This window comes from Ursus maritimus, unplaced genomic scaffold, assembly GCF_017311325.1.
Source record: "Ursus maritimus isolate PB19 unplaced genomic scaffold, ASM1731132v1 scaffold_27, whole genome shotgun sequence".
Taxonomy (NCBI): Eukaryota; Metazoa; Chordata; class Mammalia; order Carnivora; family Ursidae; genus Ursus; species Ursus maritimus.
Genome location: NW_024425230.1, coordinates 19623061 through 19648251, shown reverse-complemented (window position 1 = coordinate 19648251; position 25191 = coordinate 19623061).

Below are 25191 nucleotides of genomic sequence, written 5' to 3'. Positions count from 1 at the left end.
CCCCCCCCCCCCCCCCCCCCCCAGAGAGACAGAGCCAGGGAGCCCTGGGGTGGTTCATGCAGCACAGGACCTGGCCTGGCCCTGGAGTCCTGGGGTTTTCCCGAGGAAGTGGCATCTGCTGCTGGGGTAGTGTGTGCAGTGGCTGGGGCTGGCAGAGGCCAGTCTGGCTAGAGGTGAGGTATGAAGGGGAGGGAAGAAGCTGGAAGGTGAGCAGGGGTCACAGAAGAGGAAGAGCCCCAGGGGAGCCTTCCAGATCACTTCCCCAGCTGTGGCGGCAGCGGGGGGTGGGGGTGGGGTGGGGGGGTGCATTTCTTAAGTGAGAAGGAGACTGGAAGGGACAAAATTCAGGGGTGGGGGTTGGGAGAGATCGTGGCTTTGTTTTTTAGACCTCTTGATTCTGAAGAACTTCAAAGATTTATTTTGAAATAATATCAAACGTGAAGAGTTGCAAAAACAGGGCAAAGACTTCCTGTGTCCCCTTCTCCCAGACTCCCCAGTAGTTAGCCCTGAGCACATTTATTCCATTGCCCTGAAATCCACCCCCACAAAGACACTCCCCGCTCCCACCACCAGGAAATAAACCAAAAGCCCCATTCATGTCACACCAGCCATCTCATCCAGGTCTTTCCCCTTTCGGCCCAAGATCCCATCCATGAACGTACATTGCCTTTGGGCACCACACTGTTTCATTCTCCTCCAGTCTGGAATATTCTCTCAGGATTTCCCTGACATTCAGGTGCAGTTTGAAGCTTATAGGCCTGTGCTTCAGAAGGCTGAGCCTCAGCCTGCATTATTAGCGTGAGGCTTCCTCATGACAAAATTCACGTTTTTTTTTAATATCAGGTTTACGGAGGCTTAATTTACATACAGTAACATTCATCCATTTAAGTGCATGGTTGTGTGAATTTTGACAAATGCGTAACGCTGTGTAACCACAATCGAGAAGTAGAACATTTCCATCCAGGGCTGGCTTCATGGGCATGTGACCTGGGTAGTGGTCTAAGGCCCTGGGTTTAAAAGGGCCCTGTGCTTGGTGTAATGCTTTCCTCTCACCGTCTTGAATTTCTTAATCATTTTGGAACAAGGGCCCTGCATTTTCATTTTGTACTGGGCCCCGCAAATTATGTAGCTGGTCCCGTTTCCCATCATTCCAAAAAGTTTCCCTCTGCCCCCTTTCTCCCTTGGCAATAACACCGATCTGTTTTCTGTTCCCATAGCTTGCCTTTTCCAGATGTCATTTAAACAGAATCCTACAGTATGTAGCCTTTTGAGTCTGGCTTCTTTCACTTAGCATGATGCATTTGAAATGTATCCCCGTTGTTCCACGTAGCAATTGTGTGCTCCTTTTTATAGCTCGGTATTATTCTGTGATGTGGATGTCTCACAGTTTGCTAATGTCATTCAGTCGAAGGACATTTGAGTCGTTTCCCATATTTGGCAGTTATGATGAAAGTCCCAATAAGTGTTCACGTACAGGTTTCTGTGTAAACATATGTTTTTATTGCTCTTGAATAGAGTGATAATAAGAGAGGGGGACTGCTGGGTCGAAGGGTAGGTATATGTTTAACTTTATAAGAAACTGCAAAACTGTTTTCCAAAGTGGCTGTGCTCTTTTGCATTCCTGCTGGCAACTCATGAGAGCCCTGGCTGCTCTGCGTCGTTGCCAGCACTGGGTGTTGGCAATCTGTTTTTATTTTAGCCATTTCAGTAGGTATGCAGTGATTTAATGTTGCATTTCCCTAACGACTAATGACGTTGAACATCTTTTCATGTGCTTTTTCACCACCTGTTTATCTTCTTTTCTTTAAAAAAAGATTTGTATTTATTTATTTTATTTTAGAGGGAGAGAGAGAGCATATGCAGGGAGGGGTGAAAGGGGAGAAGCAGAGGGATAGGGAGAGAGAGAATCTCAAGCAGACTCTGTGTGGGGCATGGAGCCCGATGTGGGGCTCGATCTAAGCACCCTGAGATCATGACCTGAGTGGAAATCAAGAGTCAGATGCTTAATCCACTGAGCCACCCAGGCTCCCCACTCCTTGTATATCTTCTTAAAGTATCTGTCCGTATCTTTGGCCATTTAAAGAAAATCTTTTTAAAGTAAGCTGTATGCCCAACATGGGGCTTGAACTCATGACCCCGAGATCAAGAGTTGCATGATCTACCCACCAAGCCAGCCAGGCGCCCTGGGTTTGTTTTTCTACTATCAACTTTTGAGAGTTTTAAAATATATTTTCTGGATACAAGTCCTTTATCAGATATGTGTTTCATAAATATTTTGACCTGAAGCACTTTTGAGACCCTAAAGTGAGGAAAGCCCTAGGCTGGTCATGTAAGATGTGGCTTCATTCTTGTGTAAATAGAAATAAAAACACGGGCATGGGTGCAGCTGTGAAGGGAGAATGAAGAGCATTGAAAGAGGACAGAGCTGAAGGTGGAGACTTTAGGATTTACCAAGTGTAATAGCCAGGAAGGGTGGGATGATCTAGAACAGGTGCTTGAGAAAGAGCTGCCAGAACTCTAAGAGAAACCCAGGAAAGCGTGAGACAAGGGAAGACAAGAGAAAGGAGTGTTTCTAGAAGAAGGGCACGGTCAAAAGTATCAGACACAGTCAGGAGATAAAGTAAGGTGAGGACTGATTGAGCAACATGGAAGTCATTGATGACCTTAGCGGGAGCTATTGGTGTGGAATGACAGAGCGGGGCTGGTATTTACACCATACCTAATAATACAGTCATGCTGGTGGTTAGAATATTGAAATACGTATATATTGATTGGTAAATAGCTACCACCTAAACCCCTTAAATGATCCCCCACCACTCCAGCCCACTGGCTCTTTCCCTGGCCCCCTCTGCACAGCCCAGTAACGAAGTCACCCTCTCAGCCAGCAGGAGGTCTCAACCCTGCCAGAATCCTAGGGTTAGTTGGTAGGTTTCCAGGCCATATTGGTAATTACGTATCTTGAATGTCACTGCTGTGGATTGAGAAGTGAGTGGGAAGTGGAAAATCTGCAATAGTAACAATGCACAATTCTTTATAGAACTTGCTTCTGAAGAGGAGGAGAGAGACAGGCAGAAGCTGGTGAAGATGTGAGGCCTGGAGCATGTATGTTGGGGGGGGGGTGGCGGTTAGATGATTTCTGTTGTTTTTTTTCAGAGGAGAGAGACTCTGAGCGTATTTCATGCCGAGGGGAAGGATGTTAGCCAGGATTCAGACACCCTGTAGGCTGCATGACTGTTACGTTGACATGTTTTTCAATGTGAATTAACAAATTAGAGTCCAGTTTGCATATCCATTTGAAGAACTCAGCTAATGTCAGTTATTGCCAAATGACACATTGATTCTTTGTGTGTTAACACATCAAGTTTCTGAGGTCTGGTGAATTCACTGGTGTAAAAGTTACCTGGGGAGATCCATTGGCTTCCAGTTAAGTCTTCCTGGCATCATCCCAACCTCCCTGCCAGAGATCTGTTGGATCTTCTTAACTGTCCTCCCCCTCTCCCGACAAATCTAAGCCAAGCAGGACCAGGGCCCAATTTCTAGAGCAAACTCCAGATGCTCCCTGCCGACCCGGGAGAACATGTGTGTAGGTCCCTGACTATTGATAAGATATGAACTCTGCCCCCAAGGAGCCCACCTTGTAGAGGGAGAGACAAGACTGCTAAACCAGCTTGAGCTAACACGAGGAAGATAGCAATGTGTGCCATCCTAAGTACCAACAGTATGCTGAGAGCCCGGCAGGGGTAGCCAGGCTCTGCTGGGGGCAGATAAGTACTGCCTGCCACATGACTGGGTGTCCTTCTCCCCAGCCCTGCGTCTCATCTCCGGGTCCTCCATGTACCCTCATTCACCTGCCTTCTAGGCCCGAACAAGTTGTATCCTGGGATGGCATCTCTGGACATGTCCTTCCTTTTGCTCAGCTGTGCTGGGTCAGGATTGGGTCAGACAGACATGTGCCCCTCCCCCCTTGCCTCAGGACTAGGACCTAATCCATTCCCTTTCCTTAGACTCTTTTCAGACCCTCCAAACACAAAAGTCCCTCTCTGCTCACCTGCTCACAGGTGATTTCTCTCTGCTACATCCATGTTAGTGACTGAAGGGTTAGTGGCTCTTCCAGGGCTGATTTTCCAATCTTCCCAGGGAGCCTTTCTACCACCTCATTCACTAGAAAGAGACTAAAACACAAGCTTCATTCCATTAGTGAAGATGTTTCAATAAAGAAAATATTTGCTTCATCCCAGGGAGGAGGCCAAGTTCTGTAGATGGCCATGTAGTGCTCTGCTCATGCTGACTTACACATCTCTGAGGTTTCCTTCCCTCTCTGGATGGACCGACCCTTTCTTCTCCCCTTCCCCCAGCCAGCAGAGGAAGGCGTTGTACTAGACAGTGCAGAAGGCCTCTTCCAGCCCTGCTGACTTCCCAGCCTTTGTCCTTTGTGGTTCATATGCACTCTGAGCCAAGGGCACCCCGGCACCGCCATGCCCAGTGCCCACCTGAAAGAGCTGCGCACACGGGACACCATCAAGGGAGGCCACTCCGGTCTCGTGGCATTTCAATCGCAAGGTTACAAAGTAAGGTTAATGGGAAATAATGCCTCCTCATCTTTTTTAACCTTTCTGAATAATGCCTCTGTGCATAAGCCAGAGGTTTTTATTCTAAAATCAATTGTGCTTATTGTGCTCTTTGGAAAAATAAACCAGAAGCCGGGAGGAAAGAAGTGGGAGCTAGGGTTTACTAACACAGAGAGGCTGGAGTGGGGTGTAGGGACGTGGTGCTGCGTGGCCTAGACTGCTGTTGTCCTGCAGGATGGGGTTAGCAGCCAAAACCTCGAGTGGTTGCTATGGAAGAAGAGAGCTCCTCACGCTACAAAAATGTACCAGACAGATGTGGGCAATGCAGCTGTCTCCTATTACCCTCAGGCGCCCTGAGAGCCTCCATCCCCGTCCCAAGGAAACTGGGGCCCTCATCCCATGGAAGGGCTTTTAAGTCACAAAGATCAAATGTCAAATCCAAATTTAGCCACTTATTAGCTGTGTGGCCTTGGGAGGCCCACTTGATATCTTCTCTGTAGGACAGAGGGAGCGACACCCACTTCATGGAGTTCACAGGGTCACGGGAACCACAGAAACACTGGGGCAGTGATGGCTGGTGTCAGGGCCCATGGCTGTGAAAACCCCAGGTAGGCTTACTCCTAGGGTAGCAGGTGGAACATGGATCACTGATGCGGAGAGCTGGTCATCCAGGAGAACGAGGCCAATCTCGGGGGATGCAAGAGGGGCTGTAATATCAGCTCAGATCCCAGTTGGCTGGGCAGCTGCTTTTGGGCAACTGTAGCACTCCAGTGACAGCACTTGGAAACCCCGTCATGCATGGCTCCAAGGCGTCCATGCTGGGCTCTCTGGTGAGCCCCACAACACACCCAAGCCCGTGTGTACACATTCATGCATGCCTCTCATGCCGTCTGCACACGGCCCCATCGCGACGCTCAGAACCTCACTGCTCCCCCAAACCTGCTTCCACTTCTTAAAGGAGAAAGGATGGGAGCTTTTTCTGTTGTTGGCAGGGGGAAGCCATGAAGAAGGTGGACTTGATTGGGACCGGCTCATTCTCGCTAGTGATGTACCACAGTACAGAAGAGAGTACCCACCAGAGTGCCTGCAGTGGCTCGGTTGGTTAAGTGTCCGACTCAATTTTGGCTCAGGTAATGATCTTGGGGTTGTGGGATCGAGCCCCGCATTGGGCTCTGTGCTGAGTGTGGAGCCTGCTTGAGATACTTTCTCTCCCTTTCCCTCTGCCCCTCTCCCCCGACTCGCACGCGCTCTCTCTAAATACATACATACATTAAATTTAAAAAGATAGTACCCACCTACTATATGGCACAGAGCAGGGCCTCCAAGAGGTCCATTAATTTTTCCTTCTTTTTTCAGTTCCTACAGATGCGATCTGAGTAGGGAAGGTTATTTGACAACTGAGGCTCAGTGATGACAGGGAGATCTTTCTGGAGAGACCATGCCCTCAGTTTTATCCTGGTGACTCACATTTATCTGTCTTCTGCCCTTCTCTAGGGTTCTCTTATTCGTGACCTATGTCTTGATGGGATTGAAGTCAGAAGGGTGAGGGAAGGAGAGAGATGGAAAAATATAACTGTTTCTTCTTGCTCACCCGAGATTATTCATGATGTTTGGTCCATTGGGCTCAGGGTAAGAGAGGCAAGGGTGAGAGCCAGCTTGGGATGGAGGGGCATCTGCTCCTGGGGGCAGGGGAGAACCTGCGGGGAAATCAGAGACCTGGGGCAGTCTCGAAGTTTCTGCAGTGACTTCTAGCTATTCCAGAGACTCTCTCCATCAGCGCAGCATCTTCTCAGTGTGCCATCTCTGTGTCCTTTGTAGATGGTGTGTCCTGGAACGGTGCAACAAGGCAGCCCTGATGCTCGTAGCCACTCAAGCTCCATCTGCAATAGGCATCTCCTTGTGGTTGTGCCATTCCTGCCTGCCGTGTAGTTAGGCTTTATGCCTGGAATGGCCTTTCATATCTCATATCAAAACTTGACTTCTAATATTTATGTCATCCCAGAACTCCAGACTCATCCAAGAAGCAATTTCACTTGCCTAAAAGATATTTATGGCTCAACTTTACCCAGATAAATGACCATCTTGGTGGTTGGGGCTGACACTGCCGGTTGCCTAGCCAACAGACCTCCCTGCACCCCAAATCCTTTCCTGATGGTAGAGCTAGCTTTCTACTATAAATGTTATTGTCACAGACTCACTAAGCCAATTGGACCTAAGAGGAAATGTGCAGGGAGGCTTCTGAGAAATGTTTTCCTCCTTGATAAAAGGAGGCACATGAAGGGAAAATGGGCCCTCTTCTTATTATGAATATAGTAGTGTGAGGATATGATGCCTGGAACCACAGCGGCCACCTTGGGACCATGAGGAGATGAGCCTAAAGAAAATCAAGGGGCCCCTGGGTGGCTCATCTGGTTAAATATCTGACTTCAGCTCAGGTTATGATTTCAGAGTCCTGGGATGGGCCCTGAATCAGGCTCCACACTAATCGGGAAGTCTGCTTCTCTCTCTCCCTCTGCCCTGTTTGTGCTTTCTCTCTCTCTTTCTCAAATAAATAAAATCTTAAAAAAAAAAAAGTCAATAGGGGAGCCTGGGTGGCTCAGTTTGTTGAGCGTCCGCCTGGGTTTCAACTCAGGTCATGACCTCATCGTTCTGGGATCAATACCTGCATGGGCCTCGGCACTCAGTGGGAGTCTGCGTGAAGATTCTCTCCCTCTGCCCCTCCCCCACTCACATGCACACATGCTCTCTCTAAAATAAATAAATAAATCTTAAAAAAAGAAAAAGAAAATCGATAATGATTAAAGAGGAGAAGGCAAGAAAGAACCTTGTTCCTTGATGACATTGTGGGACCGCTAGATAGACCTTTGAACTTTCACGCTTCTGTGACTTGTTAGGTTAGGTCACTACATGCTCTTCTTGATTAACCTTTATTGGGTTTTCTGTTACATGCAGCCCAAAGCATAGTGACTGATACACACTCACCATGCTATCCACTGCCCTGAGTGTGTGGAGCTGTGTGGTGGGGAAGGAACACTGGGTTAGGTGTCTAGCTCTTCTGTCACCTTCTCATGGTGAGTCAGGGTTTGGTGGGAAATAGCTCAGGGGGTCAGGCTGGACTCTGGTTCTTGGTGAGAACTGGAGTGGGTTCAGGAACCAGGCAGCAGGGCACAAGGTCACCCTCTCGACTTTGTCCAGGGAGCTACTGTGACCCCATGCTTGCCTAGAAGGTGGCTTTCAACTCATAGGCCACCTCTAAAAGTCCTTCTCACGTGAGTGGAGCGGAGATTGGATTAAGCTTGGCTTATTCTTGGCTCAGGGACTGGCCAAGATGAGCCTGCAGTTGGCAGGGCTCAGAACCCACACAGGACGGGGTAGAAGTCTGAAAAGGCTGAGCCGGGGTGTGGTCTGAGACCATTGGCTCAATTCTGGTCTTTGCTTTTTGAATTTTTTATGCTGTCCCTGCTTCCATCAAGCTGGCTATGAAAAAGTTGTCTATGTCATACTTTGTGCAGGCTCAAATTACCCTTCGAGGAAACATCCTTGTCTAGAGCAAGAGCCTTCACTACAAGGGCAGGACCCTTAATATCCCATCTGCCAAATGAAGAATATCTTTTGGAATCACAGAACATTAGACCTGAGGACACTGAGGCCCAAATAGGGACAGACCACTTTCTACCGTTAGCAGCTAGTTAGTGGAAAAGTCAACATTCTGGTTGCCCAGTTTGCATGCATCCTATATGACAGTAAATAACACGTGGATCTATTTTATGGGTGCCCAAAACAGCTGAAATAAAGACATGGGGAGGACACCTGAGGGCTCAGTCGGTTGAGTCCAACTCTTGATTTTGGCTTAGGTCATTATCTCAGGGTCGTGGGATTGAGCCCCGAGTGGGGCTCCATGCTCAGCAGGGAATCTCCTTCAGGATTCTCTCTCTCCCTCCCTCCCTGCCACGCATGCTCTCTCTCTCTCTCTCTCTCTCTCTCTCTCTCTCTCTCTTTAAAATAAATAAATCTTTAAAAAAATTTAAAAATCATGGGGAAGTGTGTTGATGAAAGTTAGGGCTGAGGGCAGCCAGATTTATCTTAGTCCCAATTCTCTCAGACTCTGCAACCTTCCAACACTTGGGCTCAAGTCCCCGGGAGAAAGATCTCAGAGTTTGGGGGTTCTCAGACATAGGCATGAGAGGGCCTCAGGTTTTGATGGGTGCAGGTTTCAGGATTAATTTTTACAAGACAACTGTGGGTCTGATTCAGTATCACGTGGATGAATAATTTACTCTGATAGTTTCTGAAAATCAGCTATCTCTCATTGGTGACCATCAAGAGCATGCCAGTCTTGCCCTTAATTCTGGTGATGGTTTTTGTTTGCAGGAGCTATACATAGGTAGCTGATGGGAGCTTTTCCCCTGTGGAAGTGGTTTACAGACGACAATAATTCAAGAACTGCTGTCATTCTTTGTGCTTTGTAGGTCACTCAAATGAAAATTTAAGGACCAATGAAGCAATCCATATTTGTCAGGGAAGAGTGGTGTTAGGAAGTCCTCAGGGGGATAGGTTGAACACTGAGTGACTAGAATAACTTACGCCGGTGTGCTTTGCATACGGATGACCCACGTCTGCCTGTGTGGCATGTAGACACACCTCCACACACTCATGTGTCTTGTGACAGCGTAGCACCACCCACAGATTCACACCTACACCTGCACAGACACCCATAACTGGGACTTGGTGACCTCAGAACAGAGCACACCTGGGCTCCGGTTCCAGCCCACCTGCTTGTCTAGCTCATCTCTTTCCTTCTCTGAGTCTCTCAGTTTCTCCACCTGAAAAATGGGGATAATTATATCAGCCCCTCCAGGCTTTAGTAAAGATGAAATGAGATCACTTATGAACAAGGCGCATTGCATATGTAGTAGGGCCTCAAGATCCTTCTTCCCTTTCCCCTCACAATCTCCTGGCTACTCTGGGAAATTTAATTGGAAGGCTCTGCACATCTTAAACTTCACAGTCACGTGGTAAAGACCCAAGGCAGCATCTGGAGAAGATGCAGGGGACAAGGGGCTTTCCCTGGCTCTTCCCATCCCTTAAGCATCTGCTTCTCGGTAAAGAGCAATCCCATCCCTCTTTTCCCCAAAGGGAACCTGACTTCTGAGACCTTTTTAGGTATTGGGTATCAGGGTAATAATGGCAGTAGCTTCCGTCTCCTGCGCCTTTAGCACGTGCCAGCATCACGTGAAGTGCTTTATGTGCTTTCTTCCACGATGCAGGAACGGGCAGCATCGGTACAAGGAAACCCAGGCCTGGAGATGCTAAGTTGCTTATCCAGAGGTACGCAGCTAAGAACTGGCGTCAGGACGTAAGCCCCAAACAAAACCTTTACTCGTAATCAAGGGTCCTAGTAAAATGTGTGGTGTACATCCACCTTTTCATTGATGCAACAGTGTGTGCGCGTTTTACCATTGTGGTGAGTAGTGCATTGGCATTGAGAATGAGCATCCTAAATCTTAGAGTCTAACATAACTCGGAGAGATAGTAGATAATGTTTGTGCCCTCTCCCCACCCCACTGCTTGGTAAAATGCATGTTTATAAATTGTAAGTATGTTACTCAGAGTGTGGTTCCAGCTTCACTGGGGATCCTGCTAGGAATGCAGGTTCTCAGGCTTCGCCCCAGACCTGCTGATTAGACTCCCAGCGGTTTAACAAGTCTCCAGGTGGTTGGAAAGTGTGAGAGACACTTGGCATACAGCCTTGCAGGAAAATGGACCATTTAAACCCACCTTCCCTTGACTGGTGCAATCAGCTGGGAGGTTCCTGCATTGTGCTGAAGACAGGGCAGTGCTCTCATATGCTGAGAACCCAGGACAGACCCGCTATTTTGCTGAGAGCTGATAAATGAAGAATGAACCATTCGTTTCTTCTTCGACTGAGATGCTCTCCATCGCCCTTTCATCCAGCAACAATGGCAGCAAGCATGGCCACGGTCTGAAAGATTTAAATACTCAATTAATCAATGGAATATTCCATTAGTGGGATAATCAGTTGCCATTGCCCTGATCTATAGTTACATCTCAGCTGGGCCTCACAAATTGATTCCTGATGAAGTTCTAATTGACTGGACCATCTGATAAAGGGCCAGTAGGAGTTTATTGAAATACCCTGTGAGCAGTCCCTGGGGCCGGGGTTTTCCTTAGGGGAAGGCAGGGGGTGGGAAGAGGGGTAGAGGAGCATGATTTATGCCTGGTTCTCACTACCTCTTCTCTCCAATACAATGTTTATGGGTCCCAGGTGAGGGGATGAGCGCTCACAGCTGGAGGACAGGGATGAGAGCACTCTGAACCCAGCCCCAGCTCTGGGCGTCAGGTGGCCAGAACAGGACTTGCCCACTAGCTCTTAGGGCAACGGTTCTCAAACTTGATTGTGCTTAAGACCTACCCAAGAAAGAACTTAGAATATAGATTCTGGGTCCTGGTCTCAGATGTTCAGACTGTCTGGTCTTGGGTAGGACCTAAGAATCTGCATTTTTAACGGACTTCCCATTGATTCTAATACTGGGAGTCTGCAGACCTCCTTTTGCGAAATAGTGCTTTAGAAACAGCCTGTGTCTCCAGGGCATTGCTTCCTTGGGGCGGTGTGGGTTTCTGAGGCTTTTTGTGTGGGGACACGTGTGCGTGTGCATATGTACTGTCAGAGGCTCCCAACCTCTTCGTTGCCTAGCACCTCTTTCATTATGTTTTTTTTGTTTTACTTGTTTTGAGTGATTTTTTTTTCCTTCCAAATAATCTACATTTACTACTAGTAGATTTACCTTCACATTTGCTATAACAAAGTGAGCGATTAAAACATGGCAACATCACATTTACATGTTTCATTCACTCATTCACTCGCTAATTCATCAGGCAGCCTTTAGGGATGATTATGTGGCAGGCATTGAGGGTATCTTTTTTTTTTTTAAAGTGAAATCAGGCAAATACATGGTTCCCAGTTGTAAGAAGCTCATCCTCCTCTGGGGAGACAGGCAGGAAAGTAAAACGTAGCAGTAGAGTAAGTCTAGGCCCCTGCTATGGGACCACACGTGATTTCGGAGGTTTGGTTGCAGGAAAATATATGATACCCATTAGGTGTTTTGGAAATTTGAAAATAGTTCCCAGATCTCTGTATCTATCTTTGAGAATCCCCCCCAGCCCAGGGAGTCCTGGGTGAAATTAAGGCTCTGTCAGCTAAAGGTGCCCCTGGGTAGCCCGTGAGTGGGCCTGGGAAGGGCTCTTCTCGGCACTTCCTGTGGGGATCCGCAGACACTGGGTGGTCTTAGGGGGCTAGATTTAGATATAAGTGATCCAAAGCTCTGTGTATCTACAAAGGAGCTTGGACTTGTCCCTATTACAAAGGGAAAAAAAAATCACGGAAGAATTTCATGCTGGGAAGAGCCGTGAACAGACTTCAGATTTCTTTCCCCCACACGGCATTTCTTCTTTGCCTTCTCTCCTCCCGCTCCTCTTTCTCTCCCTCTTTTCTCTCTTAATACACTGTGTGTTTGTGTATCCGCAGCTTTGATCTGTGTTTAGATATAAATGTTCAATGTTCTTTCTGTGAAAATGCATTCTGGTGTTTTGGATGACGTGGCCCAGACTTTAGAGCCTCAGAATGTCTTAATCTGGCCCTGGGGCTACCAAATGTTTTAAGTTCTTCAGACACAGCCCTGCCCCAAAGTGCCACAGGAGCTATTTGGTAGATGGAACCTTTAGTGTGGTTTAACATTCTAGTCCCATTTCCTTTGTCATGATGTTCTGCTTGTGACAGAAACCTCCAACTAGGTCAGAGAACGTTCCCGGCTATGCCTTCACTCACCTACTGTCTATTAAGTGGCTCCTATGTGTGAGGCACCATGGGGGATGTGACTATCATTAGGATGTGGTCTTTGGCCTTCAGAGGCCCGTAGTCGAGGAGAGCAGCCCCCCAGTGGGTATGGGTCCCACTGGTGGGCACTGGGGATAAATTGAGATGGGATATGAATGTGCATTCAAGAGCTGAATCACACAGTGGAAAAGGTGTCCCCTTTTGGATCCTTTTACAATCCTTATGATTATTTTCAGTTAAAAGTCTCAGTGTGGTATCAGCTCACTTCTAACACCTCCCCAATACTTGCTAATCTCCCTTTTAAATAATGAAAAAATAGCAAGCCTCAGGCCCAGAGCCCAAGACAGGCTACAGATTCTGGCTGGACTTAAATAATACTGCTAGCCTTTCACTGGATTTGTCTGCTATTTGTGGCAAGTGTGATGGTTCATTTGACAGGTCAACTTGATTGGGCCACGAGGAGCCAGACATTTGGTTTGACCTCATTCTGGGTGTGTCTTTGAGGGTGTTTCTGGATGAGATTGACATTTGAGTCAGTAGACTGAGTGAAGCAGATTGCCCTCCTCAACATGGGTGGGCCCTTCCAATCAGTGGAAGGCCTGAAATAGAACAGAGCCAGGCTCTGCCACATACCCTCCCTGGAGTAAGAGGGAATTTCCTCTTGCCTTGGGCTAGGACACTGGTATTTTCTGGCCTTTGGACTGGAAATGAAACATTAGCTCTCCTGGGTCTCTAGCTTGCCAACTGCAGACCTGGGGACTTGTCAGCCTTCATAATTTCTTGAGCCAATTTCTTTTAATAAATCTCTCTCTCATTCTCTCTCTCTTTCTCTCTCTCTCTCTCTCTCTCTACACACACACACACACACACACACACACACACACACACACACACACACACACACACACTGTTGGTTCTGTTTCTATGGAGAACCCTGACTAATAGAGCAAGCAATACTAGTATTCTATTTAAGAAGTTAAATAAAATGTCCTTATTCAATATATGTGTTTAAATAAAAAAGGAGCCCATTTTAGGAAAGATATTAAGTAAATGATAATAGAGGCAGTATATGGATTTGGCAGAAATGAGAAAAGAGTTTAGGAAATGCAGAGCTTCGGGGAGGGATACAAAGAGCCACAGACCTAGGCAGGAATGAGGAAGGACCAAGAAGAGAGGCTGAAGTCTTGACCACTGGTGCTACCCTCTGGGGACAGGGAGGGAGGCACAGATGATGAGCAGAGAGGCTGAGCTCAGTGTCTAGAGTATTTGGACAACTGAGTGGCTGGTGGTAGGGTATGTTAACTTGTCACAAACGATCCCAAAATCTCAGCAGCTTAACCCAATCAAAGGACATTTCTTGTTGACATCAGTTCTTATAAAGGTCATTTGGGGAGAAGGAGATGCCTCTGCTCTGAGCCGTTATTCGGGCCAGACTTCACTCAACATGGCTCCACAGAGCAGCACTGTTCTAGAGCTTTCTGCAGTGACGAAGATTTCTCTATCTGCACTGTGGCAACGTGGCTAGCCACTACCATACTGAACAGTGCAGTGAAGACCCTCATCCTCATTTGCAGTCATCCAGTGAGGGAGACAGAGAGAAAGGAAGGAGGGTGGGAGGGAGAGGGAGGGAGGGTGGGGGAGGGGGAGAGACTGAACCAGAAGTTTTATGGGCTGGTCCCAGAGGTGAAGTATAGAGTTCATCACTTTCTCCCACGTTCCTTTGGTCAGAATGGGGTCATTTGGCTGCACTACATTCTCCAGAATGAGGTCCAGGTATGTGCCAGGAGGAAGAGGGGTTGGGTTTGGGGAGAATCTAGCCAGCCCCTGCTGCTAGAAATCTGGCAGAAGAGTGACAGTACCTGGTAATGAGCATTCTGGGGGTAGGCACTGGGCAGTGACATAGGCAGAGGGCATCAGAGGGCTGAGCTGCTAGAGGCAGAGTTCTAGGCCTGTGGCTGAGGTTCAAGGTCAGAGAGGGGCTGAGAGGGCAAGAGGGGCTCAGTGGTCCTAGGAGTGGGGACAGGCACAGTGGGAGATGCTGTAGGGCGTCAGGCTGCTTGTCTGTGTCCGCGTGAGCCAAGGTAGGGGAAGGGAGGAGCCACACGAGCTGTGGGAGAGTCCTTCACTCATTTATTCAATCACTTACTCAACAGGCATATGGAAGACCAGCGGTGGGGAAGGCAAAGAGCAGGTTTTCTCTGTCGAAATATTTCAACAGAGAAGCATTTCAGTGCCCTGAAAAACCAAACCTTTATCATTCCCGCTATTTCCTAACTAAGAAATGTATAAACCAGACATGTTCACCTCCCCCCTGGTCTACCCTCACCCCTCGGGTGAGTATCCGAGATGGGATGGGAGTCACACTATAAGCTGGGGCTCAGGGATTTTGAACACCAACATGGCTGAGCCAAATCTGTCGCATTACAAAGGCTGCATCAAGTTGGCCATGTGGAAATGTCCTGCTTTTGCCAGGTAGTGTGCTAAATGTGGGCACATCTGTGGAGGAGGTGACACCTGAACTGGGCATTGAAGATGAGGTAGGCTATGACAGGTAGAGATGGAGGGGAGGACAGTCTAGGCAGAGGACATAGAATGAGCAAGCTCACAGGAAGGAGCGTGGGTGTGTGCACCAGGGAAGGGGGAGGGGGGCTGGCGGTGGAGACCAGCTAGCCAGGGGGTGTGTGGGTGCCGGGAAAGATACACTGCGGAGATTTGCTGCAGCTGGGTTCAGGAAGGTCTTGAATGCCAGGATAAGGCATCACCTTTTTTCTGGGGGCAGTGGAGGGCCACTGAGGGTTTTGAGCAAGGCACTGACATAACCAACCTCTGAAAAGTGTGCAGGGCTGGATGGGGGAGAGACAAGTGGTGTGCGGTATGATAGGAGGCCACTGCAGGTGGTTGGGGGAGAGGGCTGTATGGACCAACATGCTGGCACTGACGGTGGAGAGAACTGTGAGTGCTGTGTGCTGGGGGGAGGTGCGGAGAGGGGTTTGTCATCGAAGACCCTAATGCAGGATTTGGTTTAACCTCTCAAAGCCTGAGTCCAGGCTGTGCTTGCTCGGACACGCTTGGCTCTTGCTTATGTGGGGTCAAGGGAGTGATGGCTTGTCACACATCACTGTCCTTTTTCGACAAGAAAAACTGAAGTTATGGGCTGTCTGCTTGGGGACGAGGTGGATCCTGGTGATTTCTCATAAAACAGCAACTTCCATCCATGAGAGAGGGCTTGCTACTGGGATGGAAGCCCCAGGATTCGGTGTCTTGGGGGGAATCAAGAAAGGGCGAGGGTGGAAGGTGCTTCTCCACTTGGGTCCCTGCGGGAGCCGCCTCCAGGCCTAAGGAGGAGAGAAGGCAGGTGGACACACAGAGAGGTTGGCTGGAAAACAAAGCAGCTGCTCAAAGCCAGAGGAAAGCGCAGTGTGAGCAGGTCCGATCCTCCTGGCTGCCTTGATGCCTGAAATGGAAGTATAAGCAGTACAGAATTGGGTGTTTTGCATCACATTACAGGGCTGCACGTGCGGGAGGTTATGCTTTTAAAAGGAGGAATCTGGTGGTTAAAATTGAGTCTATGACAGCAACCTGATTCTTTTTACCGAGGCCAGCTGGGAACTTGGGGAGAGCGATTTCCTTTGCCACCAAAAGACTTTCAGTGTGGAAACCCAATGCAGCTTCAGCAGGAATAATAGGCCTTCCATATAGGACTAAGAAGGCAACAATTTCCTCATTGTGTGTGTTTCTGTAATGACTCGGAGAAGCCCACATTCCCGCCCTAGATAAGTGCCCAATTAGAGAGATTTCAAAGGGGAAAAAGTCTTCAAGGTACTTGGTTTTCGGGGCTTTTTTGATTCCGCCTTTCTTTCTTTCTTTTTTTTTTCATTGTGGTTTTAATCCCAAATGGAACTGGCAAGAAAAGGCAGCATGTTATGTAGGCAAAGTTTATCTCCTGCTCATTATAGCACAAGGAGAGGCTGGCAGAGACCCCAGCGGTTCTTCCCCTTCTCCCGCGTGAGTGGGTTATAAATGCGTGGGTTGGGCTGGAGCCACCCGGGCACCTACTGCTGGATTTGCAGAGAAATCTTGGCCGCACGGATCAGCAATGCAAATAATTTTCCCTCCAGCATCAGCAACACCATCCCAGCCTCTAACCCCGCAGTGCTGAGCCCAGACCTCAGGACAGGTTCTCACAAACATTCTAGGTGCCTCCCACTGCACCGTCTTCAGCCTTCCACAGCCATTTCTCAAGGACTGACCAGTCAGAGACATGTGAATTCTTATCACGGGCGAGCATTTCACCTGCACCCCAGCCTGCTCTCATTGGTGATGCTGGGACCCCCCTCTGCGCTGACATCGATGGAACGGGGCAGATACAACCTAGGTTTGACTCTTGGCTTTAGCGGTCCGTGAGCTGTGGGACTTGGAACACTTTATTTCAGTGGTGGGAACTATATTTTCCTCCTCTAAATCACGGGAGCTCTCATAGCACGCAGAGCGTAGGGAGGCGGGAAGATTGAATGAAGTAGTTCATGTGGGAGAACGGGAGGTAATACAGGGCATTTAGTGCCTGTGAGGTGGGGTTCTAAGCGTTTTCCATATGTGGCCCGTTGGCTAGGCAGGCAGACAGCCAATATTTATTATGCACCTGTGACACACCTGGCATCATGCCAGGCGATTGGGCCCCAACAGAGAACAGAGAGCTGTGGTCCCTGCCTCCCTCCTCCACCCAAGCGACAGGCAAGGCCAGGAAGCAGGGTGACCAGATGCCAACCATGAGGAGTGCTTCCATGGGGCATGCGGGGTGCTGCAGGGGCACAGAAGGGGGCCTCACTGTGTCTGAGACACTCCTAGCTCAGGAGAGAGCTTAGGAGGATGGAGGCTTTCTGGGGCTGGGAGCAGCTGCCGTTTGCCTATAGGGTCTGGTGTCCTGAGTGGGAGGGGGCTGGTCCACAGGGGTGAAACGGGCCTGCTTTTTGAGTGGGGTCTGAGCTGAGAGGCAGGAGCAACTGAAATGCCAAAATCTGACCCCAGGAGCCCATGTTGGAGGCTGCAATTTTCTTGGTCCAGGGGGTCTTGTAAGGAGATGCTAGGTGCTGGCACCCTACAAGTCCCAGTGAAGAGCACTTAGCCCAAGAGACCGACCATCCCCCCCCATCCCCGTCCCCAGACAGGCTGCCCCTCTCCAGTTAGTCTTGGGCAGGCATTTTGTCGTGGGCATCTCTTACCATTAGATTTCCCTCCCAGACTTGCATTCCTGAGCAGCTCAGCATATGGATGGAATCCGCAGGAGGTAGAGGGAGTGGGGAGGGGTGTCCAGCCCAAAGCATGTCACAGATGCCCACGGAGAGCTAGGGAGGATTAGAGCGAATCATTAATTGTCATTAATATGCTGGGGCTTGACAGCCCCGGGTTTATTTTTACACCAGAGCTCAGACGTGCCTTGCACATGTCCCTGGGTTCTGGGCTCCGGGAGAGAAGGGAAAACTGGTTGTACTTATCATGTGCCAGGCTCCCTAGGCTGGCAGAAACCATGGGGCTCCTGCCTGCCTTCCCCCTTTGGTTCTCTCCCCTCCCCCGGGAGGCTTTCTGCCACAGCAGGGCCTAGGTCTCCATAGCTCACGGACTTGTTTGCCAAGACCCTGGTGGGGGGGTGGGCATGAAGGGAGCAGTTCAGGCAGAAGATGAACGACATTACAGGGAAAGCCACCATTCAAAGGGTTGAACTGTCCTTAAGAAACACATTGTATCAAGCGCGCCGGGGTGGCTCAGTCGGCTGAGGGCTGGCTCTTGGTTTCGGCTCAAATCATGATCTTGGGGTCCTGGGATCAAGCCCTGCATCAGGCTCTGCGCTTGGTGGGGAGTCCGCTTGAAGGACTCTCTTTCCCTCTCTTTTTGCCCTTCCCTCTGCTTATGCTCCTTTTCGCTCACTCTCTCTCTCTCCCCCCGCAAACGGATAAATAAATCTTTATTTTTAAAAAAAGAAATGCATTGTATCAGAAAGCGCTGTACAGCAGAGACCTTCATAGATGCAAACTACAATATGGGCGCATGGAATTCTGGGTTGCCTTTCCTTTCAAATGGTTATTGGGAACCCAAGTTTGACTCCAAAATCAATCTTGGCGCCCTTCTGAAAAGCCGATAGCTCTGGTTCTAGTTTGATGGTGCCGTTGAGGAAATACTCGTGTGAGCCTGTACTGTCCCATGAGGACAAAGGTCCCACAGCAGTCTCTCCCAAAAGATGGGTGCCCTGCCACGTCTCCTGTTTCGGTCCTCCTGTCAGCTTTCCTTCCAGCGCTATTGTCCCCCCTCGTCAGCGTTTGGGAGAGCCTCATCAGTTTCTTGTATTAGTTTCCTACAGCTGCCATATCAAATTACTACAAACTCGGTGGTTTATAACAACACAAATGTACTATCTTGTAGCGCCGAGGGTTGGAAGTCCAAGTTGGGTCTCACTGGGTTGAGATCAAGGTGTTAGCAGGGCCTACTCCCTTCTGGAAGCTCTAGGGGAAAAGCTGTTTCCTTGCCTTTTCCAGCCTCTAGAGACTGCCATGTGCCTTGGCTTGTGGCTCCTTCCCTCATCTTCAAAGCCAGCAAATAGCACCTTTGGGCCTTTCTTCATTGTCACATCTCCCTCCGAGTCTCTTCTTCTGCCTGCGTCTCCCCTATTTATGGACCCCTGTGATTACACTGGGCCCACTCAGATAATCTAGGATTGCCTCCCTATTTTAAGGTTAGCTCATTAGCCACCTTCATTCCATCTGCAACCTCAGTTCCCCGTTGCCCACAACTTAATGTATTTATAGGTTCTGGGTATCAGGACGTGGATGTCTTTGGGGGCCATTATTTGGCCTACCACCGTGGTTCAATAACTATCATTTGGTAGCATTGCAAGCCCCTCCTCCATGTGCCTGGGTTTGTGTGGATGCAAAGTTCCTGCCCATGGTAGGGCAGAGCCTGGGAGAGCACACTCATATTCTGGAAAGGGAGTCCTGCACTGGGCAGGGGGTAGAGCCAGTGGCCTCTGAGATCCCGTTAGCTCTAAGGGCTGCCGTTTGATGACCCTATGTTGCAGACTGAACTATGTCTTCCCAGGTTCCTATGTGGAAGCCCTACCCCCCAGTGTGATGGTATTTGGAGACAAGGCCTTTAAAGAGGTTGTTAGGTTAATGAGGTCATAAGGGCGAGGCCTTCATCCAGTAGGACTGATGTTCTTTTAAGAGGAGGAGAGACACCAGGGATGTGCATGCACTGAGAGAAGGTCCTGTGAAGGCACAGTGAGAAGGTGGCCTTCCATAAGTCAAGGAGAAGGGATTCAGGGGACACCAAACTTGCCGACACCTCAATCTTGGACTCTCGACTTCCAGAACTGTGAGCAATAAATTTCTGTTGTTTAAGCCCCCAGTCTGTGGTACTTTGTTATGGTAGCCCCAGCAACCAAGACACTCTGACTGGAAGAGCCTTTGTCTTAGTTGACATCACCATTGTACCTGACTCAGCACCCACGGAGAACCGTGATGACTGATGTGCAGCCTAATGGCTCTATAGGCCCTTCCCCTCCCTCCAATTCTTGCATCTTCCTTCATCCAAAGGTGATTCTTTGGAGCAAACACCACTTTCTTTTCCTGCCTTCCTGTGGATGATTTTTCTGGATTCTGGAAGGTTTATTGTGACTCATTTGAGGGTAGCCTTGGCCAAACTGAGAACTCACATATCTGTAAGTCTCTTCGACATGGTTTGTAGTGGAAAGAGTCGAGAGACCTTTGTAAAGGTCACTTAAAATACTTAACGCAACACGGATTTATCTCAGATCTCACTTTTCTTACCTTGAAGCAAAGAGGAAGAGTAGAACAAAGATCAGCGATGACTAGTTCTAGTCAATTCCAAGTGGCTGTGGTGGGCTAGCAGGAAAGAGTCCTATGCCCCATTAGGCATGTCTGCGAAGGTGCTGGAGGAAAAGAAAGGTAGTCCATATGTCAGGTGTCTGCCATCCCAGAATCACGTGAGCTTTAAGGGCTCTTCCATCCCCAGGTTTCTAGGACCCTTGTCAATGAGAGGTTTGTGCAGACCTAGGATCCAACTGTCCCCTGATATTGGGTCTGGAGTCATATCTCTGTCCTTCTCCTTGGACCGTCATGCCGTTGCAGTCTGCTGCTGCTGCTCCTTCATTGGCTCTCTTTCTGCTCTGGCTCCTTCACGAAGTCCTAGGGATGCCCACCGAGAGTGTCCCTCTCACTGCTAATTACAGCATTTCTCCTGAGCTCTGTGCTTTGCAGCTCATTTTGCTCTTCATCCCACAGCCGCTGGGTTCCCACTGGGGTCCAACTCGGATTTCATCAGGACTTGCTCTGTTGCCAGTGGCCCTCAGCTGAAGATCAGCCGAGGAACTGGGAGACCACTCCATCCTTTTTGAAGTTCGTCTTCACCACGATCTAACTGGTGAACATAGGGGCTGGATTTTTTCTTTTGTCTTCTTCTCTTCTCTTCTCTTCTCTTCTCTTCTCTTCTCTTCTCTTCTCTTCTCTTCTCTTCTCTTCCCTTCCCTTCCCTTCCCTTCCCTTCCCTTTCCTTTCCTTTCCTTTTTTTTTTTTTTAAAGAAAAGAGTGGTGTGTGTATTTGTGTGTGTGTTTTCCAATGAAAGCATTTCAAATGCTCATTAGGCAAAAATATCTATTTTACACGCACTGTAATTGTTCTACCTAAGATGAAATATGTTATTTTTCTTAAGTAAAGCTACAGGCAGTTTATTAGCAGAGCTAATTAACCCACAATCAGCAACTGGCTCACCTCTAATCACAACCTGCTTGCATTCTTCGCAGGCAATGTGGTGGTGCTACAGCACTTATATTTATAAATATGTGCAGTGCAATATGAACTATATTTATGCGGACAGCACCAATTTTTTTAGCCACAAAATCTGACCTACCTAAAACAGATGGTGAGAAAACTGGACCGCAGGTCTGGGCTGGAGGCTGAGGCCCCTCATCCCTTTAGCAAGAATCTTTCTTTTATTGTTGTTGTTGTTGTTGGTATTGTTATTTACCTTTCAGCCTGTTAGGTGCCTTTTCCTCCTAATGAATATTTCTGGGTGAGTTCCTGGAGGTCTCATGCACTGCGTGTTGTAGCCTCCTCCACACCTCCCTTAGATCCTACTGTGGGAATTGAATGGGGGTAGTCCTGGGGACCTCGGGGGGGTCCTGGCCAGTGGAAGTTGTTTGACGAAGGTGGGCAGGTCTGCTGGGGCTTGAAGAAAGGTCAAAGCTGAAGGAATTCCTCCAAGCATCAGAGGAATACCGCAGGCTGAGCAGAAGTTGTCCCATTGGTGGTAGGTGGCACAAATTAGCTTGAAGTTTGAGAGTATTTCTGCCAGAGACCCAGAAACGTTCATGCCTTGACTTGACCACTATCCTTTTGCAGGATTTCAAAATATTGAATGGGAGTAAAGGAACTGAAGGGAGCAAAGAACCAGGTTATTAACAATTAATGGTGGATTCTGTCATAAGGCATACCTGGAAGCACAAATGCAAATCTTGGCTGTTTACTACTTGAACTGAACAGAGAAAGGCATTGAAGAGAGGGACAGCCAGGTCCCAAAAGGGTCCTCTGCAGAGACTGGAAGGAAGGAGAGCTGAGTGTGGACACACAACCTTTAAAAAACACAATGACCCAGTGCATGTGGCCCAGTTCATGCTTTATGCCTGGACCAGTCAGACTGTCTCTTCCTGGGATGATGGTGGAGTGGTGGTGAGACTAATGGGAGGGAAAATGCTGTGGAGTCTAAGCCCTCAACAAATTCTTGTCTGAAGAATAGAGGGGAGGGAGGAAGGACGGGAAAGAGGAGGGAGAGGGAAGGAAAGGAAGAAGAAAAGTAACCGTCGAAATCTTCTCTGTGTCAGACAATATGTCAACCACTTTTTTCTTTAAAGATTTATTTATTCTTTTTTAGAAAGAAAGAGAGGGAAAGAGAGGGGTGGAGGCAGGCAGAGGGGGAGGTAGAATTTCCAGCAAACTCCCTGCTGAGCATGGAGCCCGACGTGGGGCTCGATCCCAGGATCCTGAGATCATGACCTGAGCTGAAACCAAGAGCTGGACACCCAACAGACTGAGCCACGTAGGCGCCCCAACATGTCAACCACCTTTACCTCAACTATCTCACTTGGTTCTTCCACCCCGTGGGTAGAACACAGTGCTGTCATTTTGTGGAAGTGGGATTAAGGTAAAAGAATATATTTTAAAAAATCAGCATTTGGACCTGTGTCCATCCAGATCTCTTTGTACCTATCATTTTTCAGGTGGGACATGTCTGTTTTTTGGATAATGAAACCACAAGGTGCTTAATGCACTTCTTTTTTTTTTTTTTGTATTTTAATGTTTTTTTATTATATTATGTTAGTCACCATACAGTACATCCCCGGTTTCTGATATAAAGTTTGATGATTCATTAGTTGCGTATAACACCCAGTGCACCATGCAATACGTGCCCTCCTTACTACCCATCATCGGTCTATCCCATTCCCCCACCCCCCTCCCCTCTGAAGCCCTCAGTTTGTTTCTCAGAGTCCATAATCTCTCATGCTTCATTCCCCCTTCTGATTACCCCCCCTTTCTTTATCCCTTTCTTCCCCGCTGAGTAATATTCCATTGTATATATGGACCATAACTTCTTAATCCATTCATCTGTTGAAGGGCATCTCGGTTCCTTCCACCATTTGGCTATTGTGGACAATGCTGCTGTGAACATTGGGGTGCATATGGCCCTTCTCTTCACTACATCTGTATCTTTGGGGTAAATACTCAGTAGTACAATGGCTGGGTCATAGGGTAGCTCAATTTTTAACTTTTTAAGGGACCTCCACACTGTGCTTAATGCACTTCTAATCCAGACTTGTGTTTTCTGCGTCCATGGGGCAAAACTAACCTGTAGGTTCAATCAGGGGAGTATCAAAGGTCTCACAGAATCTCTAGTTCTATCAAACCTAGCCCCTTCAATGAGGCCCAGGGGACCTCACGTAAGTTAAACCAGAATGTCAGGTATTGTGTTTATTTCCCAATAGACCAGTATAGGCATACCCTCCCAGCTTGGCCTTGACTTCCTGGCTAAGCCAAGGGTGCTCCTGTGGGAACAGGAGAGAGGGTGTGGGAATTTCCCTGGCCTTGTACAGTGGGGAGAGACTTTAGGAGAAAGGGATGGGAACATCCAGTAGAACGTGCCAGGTTTTCCTATTGCCCCTGCCCCTCCATGGGCCGGGATTGGCCAGGTTGGGGAACTGGCTCTCCGGGAGAGTGTCCATGCCCCTTCTCTGGCCTGTTGATTTTTCAGACAGGGACTAGAAGCAGCTGGGATCCAAAGGTGAATGGGGGCAGTGCATGGGGCCAGAGGGCAAGCCTCAGAAAACTGCCCAGGGGCTGCCGAGGTAGGGCTAGTGAAGCATCTTAAGTCCTAGAGGTCTGGGCCAAGAAGTGGAATCCAGGCTGCAATAATAATTCACATAGGGGGCGCCTAGGTGGCTCAGCTGGTTAAGCATTCGACTTATGATTTTGGTTCATGTCATGATCTCAGGGTCATGAGATTGAGCCCCGTGTGGGGCTCCACACTCAGCGTGGAGTCTGCTTGGGATTCCCTCTGCCCCTCCCTCCACTTGCATGCTCTCTCTCTCTCCCTCTCTTTCTCGCTCTCAAATAAATAAATAAAATCTTAAAAAAAAAAAACCACAACAACTCACATGGAGCTCAGGCACGAACAGCACAAGGACAAATGGCTCAGACGGGTGCTCTGGAAGTTGCACAAGCAGGATCCCGAGTCTTCTGACAGAGTTTATGAGTGAGTGTGTCCATGGGTATACCTGGTTCTTCACTTTTTTGGGTGGGAATCTTAGGAACAAAAGCTCAATTCTTTTTAAGGCCACGTAAATTCACTCAGGTAAGGGTTTTGTTTTCTGAGACTGGGGCAAGACGTCATATACGTAACCCGACAATACCTTCTTTAAACTCACCATCCTATAACCTTAGCAGGTTGGTTGGAAATGGGAGGAAAGCAAATGGACAGGTAGCCAAGTGATTCTTTGGGGCCCAGGACCACTTTTCTTTGTGTTGGGGGGCTATCTGGGGGGAGCCATCCTCTGCGTCCTTGTCTTTTCTTCATCAGAAAAGGATTTTAACAGGAAGGTTTACCAGATGTGCGAGGAGCCAGCAGCTCACTCCCAGGAGAATTAATTCAAGTCTGCTGGCATTATAGGGTGCTACGCGTACACTTAGAAAACCAGATTTCCTTCTCGGAACTTGATCTTTCCTAAGTGTGAAATCAAGCAGATGAGCTGACCACCCCAGTGCAGAACGGAAGCACCACAGTTAGGAGGTTTGCCCACAAAATATCTCCAAAAGCTATGCTGCACGGTTGAACCTTGAAGATATGCCCAATGAAATAAACCAGTCATGAAAGGACAAATACCACATGGTTCCACTCCTAGGAGGCACCTAGAGGGGTCAGGTTCAGAGAGGCAGAAAGTCGGATGCTGGCTGCTCAGGACTGCTGGCAGGAGGGGAAAGGGCACTCGTGGTTAATGGGCAAGGAGTTTCCGTTTGGAAGATGAAAAAAGTTCTAGAGATGGAAGGTGGGGATGGTTGTACGGCAATGTGAATGTTCTTTATGCCACTGAACTGTACAGTAAAAATGGTTCAAGTGGTAAATTTTATGTTGCATATATTTTACCACAATAATAATAATAATAATAATAATAATAATAATAAAAGGCTGTGTTGCCCATAATGGGGCCATAA